This window comes from Trachypithecus francoisi, unplaced genomic scaffold, assembly GCF_009764315.1.
Source record: "Trachypithecus francoisi isolate TF-2019V2 unplaced genomic scaffold, Tfra_2.0 Lachesis_group4, whole genome shotgun sequence".
Taxonomy (NCBI): Eukaryota; Metazoa; Chordata; class Mammalia; order Primates; family Cercopithecidae; genus Trachypithecus; species Trachypithecus francoisi.
The window spans coordinates 16,152,978-16,168,149 of record NW_022681469.1 but is presented as its reverse complement, the minus strand read 5'-3'; the positions used below and the strand labels follow the sequence as shown (position 1 = coordinate 16,168,149).

Below are 15,172 nucleotides of genomic sequence, written 5' to 3'. Positions count from 1 at the left end.
ATAAGTATGAGTATGAAAATCCCTACTGGTTTGCTCTTTTTAGATTTACCTTTGAGTACTGCGTTTAAATAAGGACAGATTCATACTTGGAATAAGTACCAGAGCCTTTGTTTTAGGCTCTTTTGTCCTGGCTGTATGTTTTTCTGCCTGATCAGCTAGATTTTTGCACTTAGTTTTCTAGCTATCAGTCTCTTGGTGTGCCAGTCAGTGCATTATGGCCATTTTTTTGACAGCAAAATTGAGTCTAATAAGTCTAATATCTCTCTCGTATGTTTAATTTTATTTTTTATGAGGTTAGTGAGTCTGTCTTTTCTATGGCTCTGTTTACATGCACTACCAAAAAGACATATTTGGAGTCTATATAAATGGTTACCTTTTTGTTTGTACTGAGGTGTGAAGCTCGTGTGAGGGCAGTAAGTTCTGCCTTTTGGACAGAGATACCTGGTGGGAAAACCTCAGCTTTTAAGATTTTCTGGTAAGTTACTATGTGTATATCTGGCTTTTCAGAGACCCTGATCCATGAAGCTGTTCACACTGGTAAACAATCTCAGGTCTGGGTATTTCAAAAACTGATTTGTCAAGTCAGGTCTGTTTTTGTAGAGCCTCTTTAGGGATTTCAGGCAGTGGTCCTTCTTCTAATTGTAATAAGGCAACTTGGAGGGTACAGTCTTGTTTAGGAGATACCCTAACATTTACTCATTCTGGTGAAAAATTACCTGTGCATTTAATTTTATTAGCAAGTCTTATCCCAACAAAGATATTGGACATTCAGACATATATAGGAAGCTATGTTTAAATAGGTTTAATAGGTTTTTCCTCTATGGCATTTGAGTGGCTGAAGGAAAGGCTTGCAAGGATGTTTCCCCAGATACTCCAGTAATATCAGTGGTCTTTGGGAAGACAGGGACTTGTCTTTGTTTGGGATAGAGTATACAGCTCCATGGTCAACTAGAAAGTCTATGCATCACTTTTCCACACCAATTGTCATCTGCACTTCTTTGAGGGAAATGTTGATAGAGCTAATAGAGTGTATAGAAGTCCCTGGGTCTCATCATTACTGGTTGCTATCAGTAAGCTGTGGCGTGTGGTGTGTTGATTTGGGGCGAATTTTATCTTAAAAGACCATAGACAAGTATGTTATTAAAGTTTCCCATTTTGTATAGAGTTTTATCTGAAATGACTGGAACAACATCCTGTACAAAGGAGGTGTTCTGGGTCTATGATGTGGTGATTATGGGGATTCCTCTTCAGAGAATCGTCAGTGGGCTAGATATTCCCTCTTACATGTCTCAGAAAGTCCTAAACACCAAACGGTATTGGGCCGCTAGAAATGTTGGCGTTACCAAGGCCCCTTATGTGCTCCTCCTGGATGAGCTGTTGAAGTGCTTTCTAACCCAGGATTGGGGTAGGTTTTTCTGGTGGGATTACCTGTAAAATCACCTTATGTCATAAACCAGTGGTCTTAACAACTCTGCCAGACTCTTAGTCACCTAGGAACACCCTAAAAGGGCAGGAGAAAGCAATGTATTTCATCTTTGGAATCCAAGGACTTTCATTTAAATAAACTTCTAATGAGATTCTTGTCACAACCATCAAAAATTTTAACCTCTGTTAGGATGAATAATTATGCAAACCAAAATCTCAGAAACACAAAGGAAAACCAAAACCAAGCCAAATTGAGTACTCTAACAGTTACAGCATCTTACTATTGCACTTATTCTTTTGGACCCTAACCCAAAGCCAGGACTGAAATAATCTAACCAGGATCTCCCTAGGGTAGGATTCAAACTTATGAAGCTACGCAAAAATAGGACTCTAATCTACAGTCCTAGACCAAAGACAATTTAAGGTGTAAGTGCATATTAAGAAGGTACTGACTCCAAAAGACATCTTATCCAGAAGCAATTTCTTTCCTCAAAAGAGAAAGTAGCACTCAAAGGGCCTGAAATGTCATGACAGAGAATAAGGACCTCATAGCTAAGCCTCTGTATAAACTGGTCTAGGTAGCACCACTCAGGGTCAGTGAAGAAACTTTAGTTCTCACTGAGGGACTACAGTGCCTTGGCAGGCACTGGCCTCACATGGGGCACCTATATTTGTTATCAAGCAAATGGGTTTGCACAAAACCAATAACTATGGCACCAGCTTTTGAGAAAAGAAAAGGCTTTATTGAAAAAACAGCAAAAAGAAAGTAGTAGGCTCAAATCTGTTTCCCTGATTTGGGGTCTAGGGCAGGTTTTAAGGGATTAGAGAGCAAGGGAAAGGATTTAGGAATGTTGATTTGGTAGAGTCTGATTGGAGGGTTTCAAATATGACCATCTATGGTAAGATATGTTGAGACACATTTTAGCCCGGGATCTTCTGGGCCAATGGACCCCTCACTACTGAAAGAGGTCTGGCTTTCAGGTTCTACTCATGTCTTGTTCTTCTTGTTTCTAAGGGGAGGAATCTTTGGTTCTGGGTATTGTTAGAGGTCAAAGCTTTTACTATGTCACATGCCTGGGCTACATGATTTGCAGTTATGTAGCTGTTGGCAGTGTGAGACAAGTGTTGTTTCTCCGGCCAGGAAGTAAATGAAAAGTGCTGGTATCAGAGACTAAATTCATCACAATACCAAGCAACATCCTACTTTTGGTGTTGCCATGAGCAACAGGCTTCTCTGCTGTGTGATCATTTTTCTCCTAAGAGCAGGTGAGTCCTGGGCATAGGTGAGGAATCCCTATTACTGAATTCACAGGATCTAACTATAAAATGTTTCTTCATAAAAGTCACATTAGTCTCCTCTTTCCCAGGCCCTGTCTTTATTTGATCACTCATTGTTTCCCCCAACCGGCCTCAAGGATGCTGTAGTTACACAATTCTCAAGACACAGAATCACTGGGACAGGAGAAAAGAATTCATTCTACAGTGTTCGCAGAATATGAATCATGTTGCAATGTAGTGGTATCGACAGGACCCAGGACTTGGACTGAAGCTGGTCTATTATTCACCTGGCCCTGGGATCATTGAAAAAGGAGATATCTCTGAGGGGTATTCACGTTTCTCGAAATACTATAGTATCTTCTCCCTGACCCTGAAGTCTGCCAGCACCAACCAGACATCTGTGTATCTCTGTGCCAGCAGTTCATCCACAGCACCACATAACCACATCCTCTCCACACACAAAAAGGTGCATACCAAAGAGGAAAAACCTGCCCTCAAAATTCCTCTCCCCAAATAAGAGACATTTCCTCACAAGTATTGACAAAAAGAGCCAAACTCTCTGAAATATTTGAAGAGATTTATTCTGAGCCAAACATGAGTGAGCATGGCCAGAGGCAGAGGCTCAAGAGGGCCTAAGAACACGTGTCCAAGGTGATCAGGGTACAGCTTGGTTTTATACCTTTTTGGAGACATCAGACATCAACCAATACATGTAAGCTGTACCTTGTTTCAATTTGGAAAGGTGGGACAACTCAAAGAGGGGGCTTCCAGGTCATAGGTGGACTCAGAGAGTTTTCAGACTGGCAGTTGGTTAAAAGAGTTAAGTTACTATCTAAAGACTTGAAATCAATATAAAGGAATGTCTGGGTTGTAGGGACCAAGGTTCTTATTATGCAGATGAAGTCTCCAGGGAACAGGCTTCAGAAAGAATAGATTGTGCTTCTTAATCAGACTTTTAAAAGGTGCCAGACTCATAATTCTCTTCTGGATAAGGGAAAAAACTGAAAAGGAAAGAGAATTATCTACAGAATGTAGATTTTCCTCATGATAGACAGCTTTGCAGGGCCATTAAAAAATATGTCAAAAATATACTTTGGGGTAAAATATTTTTATTTTTTTCAGGGCCTGCTACGAGTCATGTTGGTGTCTTATTGCTACAAAGGGTCTGTTCTGTCATTCCTAAGGTCTCCATTCTAATGTTAATCCTGGTTGGTTGTGACTGAATTCTAAAGTGAAGAGGGTATAATGAGGCATGCCTGACCCCACTTCCCACTAAGACCTGAACTGGTTTTTCAGGTTATCTTTGGAAGGCTCTTGGCCAAGAGAAGGGGTCCACACAGTTGGTTGTGGGGCTTGGGATTTTATTTTTGGTTTATACAAGATTATACCAAAGCCTTTCCAAAGTTTGATATTCCCTACTTCCCTCTTTCCATTTTTGTTCTTCTAGGACACCTTTTTGGTTGTGATTAAACCCTTCGTTTCTTTTCAATATCCCACTAGACTATAGGGCATCAACAAAATATGGACACTCGTCTTGGTTTATTTGTGCTACTATAGCAAAATAACTGAGATTGAATAATCTATATATATAAATTTGTCACAGTTCTGTAGGCTCGGAAGCCCAAGAACAAAGCACCTCAGATTCAATGTCTGGTGAGGACCTTGGTCTCTGCTTCTAAGATGGCACCTTGAGTGCTATGTCATCACATGAGAAAAGGGCCTAAGCTACTTCTCCAGCCCTTTAATGAGTCACTAATCCATTCATGAAAGTAGAACCCTCATGATCACTTCCCACCTGTTAATGCTGCCACAATGGGGATCACATTTCAAAATGAATTTTAGAAGAAACACATTCAAACCACAGCACATTTATAGACAAACTTTCAGACACAGATACAGGGAAATTTTAATGAAATTGAATTTTAACCAAGTAAAGACAAATAACCCACAGATTTACAAATACCCTTCAAAGATTCTTCAAAGGGATCTCAATGGTTAATCACATTGTTTAGGAAAATGAGAACAGTGACAGCAAGACCTCTTCAGTGGTACGATGGCCTCAGCAGCAGTAAAAGAGGGTAGTAAACATTATGCAGACTTTGTGTGGGCTCAGGATCACCCACAGAGAAGAAAGTTATTTTGTATGTATGTGTGTAACTGTGTGTGTTTAAGAGAAATGAACTATGTTTATTTACAGGGATTATTGAGGAGCAGAACCTCACTTGGGTAGATGCGGGTATAACTTTTAAGATCAATATCCATGGCTTTGAACATATAGGCTAGAGATACAGCGGATTTACTGAGTAGTTCCCCAAAGATGTATGTCAGGTGATAACCACCTATATTAATTTTCCTATTACTGCAAATTCAGCAGGTTAAAGTAACAATTGTCTTATCTCACAGTTCTGTATGTCTGAAGTCCAGGAAAGTGTGGTTGGATTTTAGGGTCTCATAAGGTGGAAATCAAGGGGTCAGCTGTCTGCATTCTCATCAGGAGATTGACTCCTCCTCCCAGATTATTCCTAGTATTGGTAGAATTTGGTTTCTGTGACTGCAGGTCTAGGGTCTCCATTTTTTACTGGCTGTCACAGACAGCCAATGAGATTGGCCATTAGCTCCTTGCAGTTTCTTTCTGGTCCCCTTGATCTTCAAATGCACATCAAATCTGTCTCATGTTTAAAATCCCTCTGATATCCACTTCTGCTTCAAGACAGAAAACTCTGCATTTAAAGGGCTCCGGTGATTAGGTTAGGCCAACCTGAATAGTATTTATTTTGTCAAATAATGTAACATAATCGTTGGAGTGACATCTTATCATATTTTTAGGTTCCACTCATGCTCAAAGTGAAGGTCATCATACATGGACATGAGTCATTGGAGGTCATTCTTGGAATTCTGCCTACCATACCAATGAAGATCAAATGTCAGGAAAGTCAGGAATAGAAATTCAGAGGGCATACAATCAAATACATTAAATTAGAATTCAAAACTATTCAAGAGATGGTTCAGAGTTTTGGCCATGCAGTGGATCAAATTTTCTTACTACTGCTTAATCAAGGACACAGTACAGAAGTAGAGTGAATTGGTCTTAATTAAAATGGAGCAAAGACCAGGTCTACGAAGGAAAGGCAAGAATGTGAAATAGATTTGGCTCTTTCTGGAAGAACACTGGAGATTCAAGACAAGAAACAGAATTGTTTTAGTCCCTGAGTTAACAAAAGAGAAGAAAGATGAGACCAGAACAGTTGTCAATGAAAGAGCAGTGAAGTGGAAAGGCAGAATGGAGTGAGTGTGGAGATCACTTTTCTGAAGAGAATAAACTTAGTTGTCAGATGAAAAGAGATATATAATTAACTTTGTCCTTATAAATTTTGAGGTAACTTACCATGGAAATACTTTTTCTTATCAGTTAATTTGAGGGGAGGTAGCACAAACCTTCAACATTTCAGTTAATAGAAAACTAGGCTCGACCTCAAGATGAAGCCTTGAAAAAGAAATGTCTGTTAGAATCCAGTTAACAGGAGAACATCTACTGTGACTTTATTACCAGCAACTTGGTGAAAACTTCCTGAAGAAGAAATGTGGGATGATACAGAAACCGATTAAAGTCTCGGAACAGCAAATAGTTTCTCCTCTTGTGAATTAATTCACCTTCCACAATTACACAGCAATAACTCAGGGTACCTCAAATACTGATGAGATTCACAGAAATGAATTGCCACCCATTTCCATTGATGGAGAAAGATAAAAAATGAGCAAAGAAAAGGTACTTTCAGAGAGAAGAATTGTTGAGAAGATAGCAGTCCTTTCTCTTTCCATGAGGTAATTGCTATTCATTACTCTGTGATGGGGACTGGGAACACAAGAATCACCACTCATGGATTAATGAATTCAAGATCTATACCTTCCATTTTGATTCCAAATTTGAACTTAAATTTATTCAGGACACCAACTGAACACTTCTACCTAAAGGTAAAACTCACATCATATTTCCCTCCGAAGATGCATTTCTTCTGAGTTCCTGACTTGATGGAGTCATTTATTTGCACAATATATGAACACTGAGAGTCATGCCACATTTCTTTCTCTTTTGCCCTGGACATCCAATTTTTATGAAAGCACTTTCATTTCTAACTCCTAAATATCTTAGTTCTTTGTTTACTATCTCAATCACTGCAACCACTGACATGTTTATGCCCTTTTTACTAGCTTACCAAATAAGTATAAAAGTCTCATTAATACCCAAGACTGTGTAATTTATAAAGCAAAGAGGGTTAATTGATTCACAGCTCCACATTGCTGGGGAGGCCTCAGAAAACTTACAATCATGGTGGAAGGCAAAAAAGGCAGGCACTTTCTTCACAGGGTGGTGGGACAGAGTGACTGCCAACAGGGGAAATGCCAGATACTTATAAAACCATCAGATCTGGTGAGACTCACTCCTTATCATGAGAACAGCATGGGGGAAACTGTGCCCATAATTTAATTACCTACACCTGGTGCCACCCTTGACCTCTGTGGATTATGGAGATTATAACTCAAGGTAAGATTTAGGTGGGGACACAGAGCCAAACCACATCAGTTGGGTACTGAGAAGGACATACTGTATTAATCATGCCTTCTTATTGTCTATATTTTCTAATGTTTTGACATGCATATTTTCTGATATTTTGACATCCGGGGACTTGCTGATCTTGGAGAGACTGACCCTCTCAGGGTTAACTCATTCCTAGGGATAGCAAACTACTTTCCCTAGAGCATGCCTTTCATATCAAATCAACCAATCCAAAGCCTCTACTCCAAACCACCTCCTATATTGGGCTCTCATACACTGAGCCCCTATTCTCCTACCCTAATTACCAAAGGGCCAGGTACTAAACAACTTGAGATAATCCCTACACTTTGAAGCCTGCTCAAATTTTTAAACTAGCCAATGCTAAACCTACTTAGCCCGCGTACCCTGCCTCACTCATTCGTTCACGCATGTAAACAAAGCCAATCCTGCTTGGGAGGTTCACCCTGAGCCTACAAGGAATGTGGGGAGACAGTATGGGGCGCCTGGATGTTACAGGTAGTTAGTTAGGCATGAATGGGGCAGGAGAGTGCTCCCTTCCCCCCACCGACCAGGAATGTCAGACAATCTGGTATTGGTTCAGAGATTATAAGGTTACCTCTCTAAAAATAATGCATAATTCAGCAGCCTGAGCCAGGGAGAGACAATCTCCTGCTGATCCACAGCTGTTAACATTAAAGTGCCAATTGAATGCAGGCACCAGGGAGGAGCAAAGAAGGTTTCCAGTAAAATCTCAGGTATTGGGCAAGGGAACCCAGGCATGTGCATTGAGACACAAAAAGGTGGAGCACGACCTTCCAGGGGCACTCCATCAGAAACAGGAAGAAAGCCTCAGATGGGCATGCATACAACGTCCTAAACACACTGTGCATGCTCACTTTTCCAAGCGTAAGGTGGGCACTGTGCATTCGGGCAGCCTATCCTAAGGGGTGAATCATGAGAAAAGGGCACAAAACGGCTGCCTATGAAGTCCCAGGATCAAGGTTAAACGCCACACTTGTTTTTCAAGTCACCTGCTTGGATCTTTTCCAAGTGTTCTTTCTTTTCTTTCCTGTTCTAAAGCCTTTTTAGTAAGCTTCCACTCCTGCTCTAAAACTTGCGTTGGTCTCTTTTTCTGCCATATGACCCTCAGTGGAATTTTCTGCTGAGGAGACAAGACCTGAGGTTGCTGCAGACCAGCAGGGATTCACTGCTGATAACTCAGATACCTTCCACCAGTTACTTGGGGATGACAGCAAGAGACAACACAGACAAAGGAAAGTGTTTTAGGTGTGGAGTTCTGTTTTCAGTGTGGAAATTGGAGTGATTGGAAAATAATTCCTAAAAGAAATTGAAAAGTCAAACTGTTGAACGGTAAATTCACCATCACATTTACCATAAAGCATGTAGAGAAATGGAAATATTTACACATCATGGTTGAGAATGCAGAATTTGCAGTCAGTTTCTGGCACTTACTAGCTTTAGAAAGTGACTTAAGTCCTCAGTTTTCACATCTATAAAATGAAGTAAATAATATAAGCCTCTCAGAAGTGGGGTGAGGGTTGAATGAAACAGTATGTGAGTAGTTTAACACAGAGACTGGCACTGACATAAGAAAGTATTGTGATAGAAGCAGCAGTAGAGGAAATATTTTGAATGGTTGTAAGCATGGCAATCTTTTAACCTCTTCATTCATGGCAACTCATTTCATTGCCACAACAAATATGTAAGGTAAGTTCTTTTATTATTTCCGTTGTTATGGTCTGAGTTGTGCTACCCTCTTCATTTCATATGTTGATGTCCTAAACCCTAGAGTCCCATAATGTGGCTAATTATATTTGGAGATGTGGTCTTTACATTGATAATTAAGTTAAAATTAGGTCATTAGGGTTGGTCCTACTTCAATATGGCTGGTGTCCTTATCAGGAGGTTAGGACACAGACATGCATAGAGTGAAGACCAGAAAAAAGGGTATAGGAAAAAAAAATTGGTTATCTACAAGCCAAGGAGAGAGGCCTCAGAAGAAACCAACTCAACAAAGTGCATATCTTGGTAAGGCTCTGTGAGGAAACCACCTAATCTGGAGAGAAGTTGTTGGGACACTCAACAAATTTTAAAAGATGTATTTTGGAGAACAAACCTGTTAGAAAACAGGCTCATGAATGTCAAAGTAACACAGACCCTGAGATACCTGGTGAGAGAAGCAGGAAAGTTGTATCGGAATGTTTTCAGATTATCAACCAGACCAAACGTTCTGGAATCCATAAGAACCAGGGCTGGGGGGATAAATTTAATCTATTCTTCTTCTGAAGTCGGCAGCTTTGAAAAACATGCACTGAGTCAACATAGTCATTCCAACAACAACAAAAAAGGGGGGAAATATAATCATCTTTCCCAACCCTTAAATCATCCAGCACCAACCAGACTCTGAGACCCTCTGCAGCAGCAGTCTATCAGTGCATTCACGTCCTCTCTGAGCGGATATGACAAACCCCAGGGGTGCAGCGACCTGACTTACGATCCCCCACACACGCTCAAGATGCTCCAGAGACTCTGCACTCCGATATGACTCGTTCCTTTACTGTTTTCATCCTACTTGCTCTCTTACACATTTTTTATCTTGGTGGTTTTTTGGTTTTCTGTTGCTACTATACAAATTACCACCCATTTAGCGGCTTAAATCAATACAAATGTATCATCTTAAGGCTCTGTAGTTCAGAAACCAACATAGGTATCACCCGGCCGAAATCAAGGTGTCGGCAGATCTGGGTTCCTTTCTTAAGTCTCCAGGGGAAAATCTATTTTCTTACCTTATGGCTGGCTTTCCTCTGTCTTCAAAGGCAGCACGTTCTGTTGCTCTCACCCTACTTCTGTACTCACACAGCTCCCTCTAAACACTGCCGGGAAAGGCTCTCCAGATTTAAGGACCTGCATGATTACATTGGACCCACCTGGATAGTCCAGGAACTGCTTCCTGTCTATTAGCAGCCCTAATTGCACCTGCAGCTTTAATTCCCATTTGCCGTCTAACTGAACATCCACAGCTGTTACCAGTTGCGGGGATTATTAGCACTTGGACATCTTTAAGGAACCATTCTGCCCACCACTCCGATATTCCACTAGAGGGCACTAACATAGTCCTGTAATATAAACACTAAAATTCAGATAATGGTGGGAGGGGAAGTTTGATAAATGTTAACACTGTATTATGAATTTAAAAACATGATATATAAATATCTCTCATTGGGGTCTTTCAAAAGTTAATCATATAGTACAAGAAAATACACAAACTAGAATGACTTTCTCAGAACTGAAATGACCTGAGTATAAGTGAAAAAGAATTTGAAGTGTGGTGAGAATTCTGCAGTCTATTCCTGGGCTCAATATCATGTAGAAAAAAAAAGATTGCTTTATATTTAAAGGGACAGGGCATGGGTTATCTTACAGGGGTTTTTAGGAAATGGTTCATCAGTTTAGTAGGTGTTAGCTTAATTACCTTTATCGTGATACTGTTGCCCCGGTTGGGTGGATGAGCAGTCCCTAAAAAGAGAAGGAAGAGAGCAAAGACCGAAAAAGTATGAAGGAGAGGAAGGGATGGCATGGCATAGAATGAAATGCTTCCCATTAAAATGCAAACGTGAAGGGAGATGTTTCAGAGTGACCAGCCGTCTAGAGGGTTCTGTTTATTTTCCATTCCCACTGTTAGGGACATAGGAGTCTGCCCTACATTAGGGAAGTAGAATAGAATACGTTTTCAGAATTCCTAAATATGGTGGAATTGGGTAGAAAAGATCAGAGGGAAAGTTGTAGGAAGGAAGGGTGGGAAAATCAAACAACTGGCTCCTACTGTAAGGCTATTGGGGCCTCAGGCTAACAGCATCATTTTAGTACCTTGGTTGATGTAGAAAAGGAAACAAGAGAGCAGAATAGCCTCATAGTCAAAGGAACAGGGAGGAAGAAGCTGCGTAGCTGAGGAGAGTGAATTAGCTGGTAGACGGACAGAATATAGAATTAGCCACTACCTAAATTTTGAATTAATCTAATATGAAAAGAGATTGGGGAAAATTATAATACTCTGAAGTGTAATTATGCACTTGTTCGACTTTTGAAACACCACAGAATGTGGGGAAATCCAATATCCCCTAATAGTGAGCATAGCTATGTGGGTGTGAGTAAATTCTGAAAGATTTTGCCATTTGGGATGGCAAGGTTCACTAAGTAACATGAAATTATTTACCTGTGGTGGGTTTTTAGAACGAAAGCTGTTTTCCCTCTCTTAACACCCAAATTCACAGCTAGGATATGGAGGATTTGCTAGGACAATGCAAACACCTGTGGCTGAAGTAGAGCCAAGCTCTCTCCCTACATTTTTTTCCAGAAAGGAGTGGTCCAGAAATAGAAAAAGAGAGAATACTCCTCCTTAGGTCAGAGCTAAGGTCCTGATAGCAATCACTCCTTCCTCAATGCACGGAATGGAAACTGCTTATAGCTGCACCTATCACCGTGAAGGGGTCTGGGGGCAAGGAACTCATCTCTGAGCTTTGAGGGTAGCCCTGAAAACTGGCAGGAGGCCCCTTCTTGTTTGGAGATGACAATGATTTGGCAAAACAATGACGGGCTCTGTGAGACTCTACCTGTGGTAGGAAACAATTGAGAAGAAAGGGGTAGCCTCCTTTCATTCCACCATCCAGGAATGCATTGGTTCCTACAAAGTACAAGAAGGATTCAAAGGTATACAAGTGTCAAAAATCACAATGAGCACTGTAAATAGATGCAATTTTTATTCATCAACTATTTAAAAAATTAAGAAAAGCTCAAAGGTGTTCAAGGAGGAAGACATTCTGGGGAAACCTAGGAAAGTCACCTCAATGCAGGAAGAACATACTTAGGCAGAAAAGAGAGCAGTACCTGCAGCTGCTGGAAGAGCTAAGAGAAGCTTGACACTCCTGGCCCCAAACACTGCCTGGCTACAACACAATATCCACGGACAAACACCTTCCATGTGCAGCAAGCTGTGGCATGGCAAGAAAGCAAACATACACCAAAAAAGCAGGCAGGAAGCAGAGCTGGCTGGTGAGACTCTGAGGTTGTTGCAGGAAGCAGATGTTACCTCTGCCTTTCACCAGCTTCTTCTGGGGAAAAGAAGATGCTCCAGATGCTGTCTTTGGTGGAAACAGCTGCTAGGTCTAGCAACGATGACTAAGTCAATTTTGCTAAACAGAAAAGAAGCCGTGTGTCTTGGATTTTAAACAGCATATAGACTAGCAAAATAATCTATGATGTGAATCTGAGATTTTACACCTTAGACTCTTTTAAAAGGTAGTGACTAAAGATATATACCAGTGGATAAATGAAGTCAGGGACATACTTGGAATTTTTTCTGCCGGAGTAGAAATGACTTCAAAAAACATCATAATGCAGCTTTCATGTAATCCCAGCTATTGGGAAGGCTGAGGCAGGAGTATTGCTTGAAACAGGGAGGCGGAGGTTGCAGTGAGCCAAGATCATACCACCACACTCCGGCCTGGGTGACAGAGTGAGACTCAGTCTCAAAAAAAAAAAAAAAGAAGAAGAAGAAGAAGAAAATGCCGCTTCCAATAGCATAAGCTTTATGTTCTCACACTTCTAAGTGATAATCAAATGTGTTACACCACTTTATACCCTGAGATTCAAAATACATAAATATTTGACAATTTGTACATGACTATATTAATAAGAAAATGTAGCACATGTATAAAGAGAAGCAGCCTCACACAGATTAAGGAAAATGACATTGATCACAAATGTCCTCAGCCTGGGTTGGCTTTGTTGCCTTTGTACACTTCAGCCCTCTGAGCTGAAGTGGGAGTGGTTTCTCTCCTGAAACCATTTCTGAAGCCCAAATAGCTGAAGAGGTGGAGACATTACAGAAACCAACTGGAGCCCCCAGAACTGGCAGACACATGCCTGATCCTGCCATGGGCCCCCAGCTCCTTGGCTATGTGGTCCTTTGCCTTCTAGGAGCAGGTGAGTCCCAGAACACATGGGCAACTTTTGGCCTTATTTTGTAGGCCTCAGCCCAAGGTGTCTCCTAAAGGCTTCAGCATTGGAGATCCCCCTCAGCTCTGCCTCTAACTCTGTCCCCTTCCTTTACAGGCCCCTTGGAAGCCCAAGTGACCCAGAACCCAAGATACCTCATCACAGTGACTGGAAAGAAGTTGACAGTGACTTGTTCTCAGAATATGAACCATGATTATATGTCCTGGTATAGACAAGACCCCAGGGCTGGGCCTAAGGCAGATCTACTATTCAATTAATGTTGAGGTGGTTGATAAGGGAGATATTCCTGAAGGGTACACCGTCTCTCGAAAAGAGAAGAGGAATTTCCCCCTGATCCTGGAGTCGCCCAGCCCCAGCCAGACCTCTCTGTACCTCTGTGCCAGCAGTTTATCCACAGTGCTGCACAGCCAGCTGCTCTTTGCACAAAAACAGAGGGTAGCTGCAAGAACAAGGAGACTCCTCCTTCAGGAGACCCCTCACCGACCAACAGGATAAACTTCCTCCATCATCCCACAGAAGCCCTTCCCCACTCCCCAGCCTCAGGGACTCTGCAATGCAGCCACTCTGCGGAACCAGGGGTCCATCCTCTACCTGCTGTACCAGTGAGGTTTCAAAGTTGGGCAGGACAAGCTAACTGAGTTAGGTCTACTGCCAGGGTACTCTCCAATCCTTTCTTCTTGTGGAGCTTAAATCTTTAAATTCAACTAAGCTGTTGCCCAAAATGAAGACTCCATTTACAATCTAATGGGTCTCAACAATATTTGGTCCTGTATAGGTCCTGAACAGGATCTCCAGGTCCTATTCCGGAGATTTTGTCACTTGGAGGAACACCATGTTTGGAGTCATTTATGAAACCCGACACCTCCTATTTTCTTCCTCTCAGCAGATGGTCCAAAGGCCCAAGTCAGAGATGCAAGACTGATCTTCACTGTCTCTCTGACTTCCCCCTTCCACACCTAATCCGCCACCCCATCCTGCATTCTTCCGAGTACTAAATTCCTCACAAATTTTACTAACTTCTCTAACTTCACTGATCTCACCTGGATCCCTCTAGCCACCTTCCAAGTAGCCACCCCACCTGCAAACCTGCGACCTACCCCCACCCACAATCACTCCCTCAAGCTAACCCTTTGGCTTATTTCTATTAACTAGCTAAAGTCTCAAGTTCATGTTAGTTTGTAAGTCTCTCAGCCCCTCCATGATGTGACCTTTGCAAATCCGCCCACCTTTCTAACACTGACTTCCCCTACCCTTCAACTACCACAACTGCCTGCATCTACTCCAGAAATATCCCACTTCTCACAGGTCCGCAAATATGTCCACTGCTGACTCACTCCTGGGTCTTCATCTACAATGGTCACTCTACCCAGAATACCATTTCTCTCTCTGGTATTCATCTGTTTTTACAGCTGCTCTTTTTGTGCAGCCTGCAGCTGACTGTGCAGCGCTGTGGATAAACTGCTGGCACAAACGTACAGAGAGGTCCGGACTGGGTGACTCCAGGATCGGGGGAGATTCTCCTTCATAGGCCAATTTAGAAGTCACTTCCTCCAACACGATTTCCTTGAATCATTGACTGGGTTATTTCTCTGCTGTGTGTTCTTCTAACAGCCTGAACAGAGCTAACACCAACACTGAGACACCACCATGAACTCACCAGCCGTTGACTTCTCTGTGCTATAGCTTTTTGCCTCTTTGGAATTGGTAGGTCATGGTTACAGGTATGATGTCCTTGAACTTGGTTTGCTAGACCGTACATTAAGCCTTTTTCTCTCTTTTTAGCCACAATGTCCATGAATGCTGGTGTCACTGAAATTTCAGTTTATCAAGTTTCAGAGTCAGAAAAGAAAGTTCTTTAATACAATCAGAATGTTTTAT

At 41.7% G+C, this 15,172-nt stretch overlaps 1 protein-coding gene, 1 long non-coding RNA gene and 2 gene segments (V, D, J or C); 3 read left to right on the top strand and 1 right to left on the bottom strand.

Annotated features, from left to right (window-relative positions):
• Nucleotides 1-15,172, top strand: part of LOC117072417 — a 293,342-nt gene that overhangs the window by 223,988 nt on the left and 54,182 nt on the right.
• The window catches only part of LOC117072418, a 372,247-nt gene that overhangs the window by 312,376 nt on the left and 44,699 nt on the right, over nt 1-15,172 (top strand).
• The window catches only part of LOC117072419 (M1-specific T cell receptor beta chain-like), a 339,687-nt gene that overhangs the window by 285,543 nt on the left and 38,972 nt on the right, over nt 1-15,172 (top strand). The gene's annotated exons all lie outside the window — the stretch shown is intronic.
• Nucleotides 9,409-13,748, bottom strand: LOC117072440. Its single transcript, XR_004432799.1, has 4 exons — nt 12,596-13,748; nt 11,890-11,960; nt 10,752-10,795; nt 9,409-9,446 (listed from the first exon to the last, which is right to left on the bottom strand). It is a non-coding gene; the product is annotated as an uncharacterized LOC117072440 (long non-coding RNA).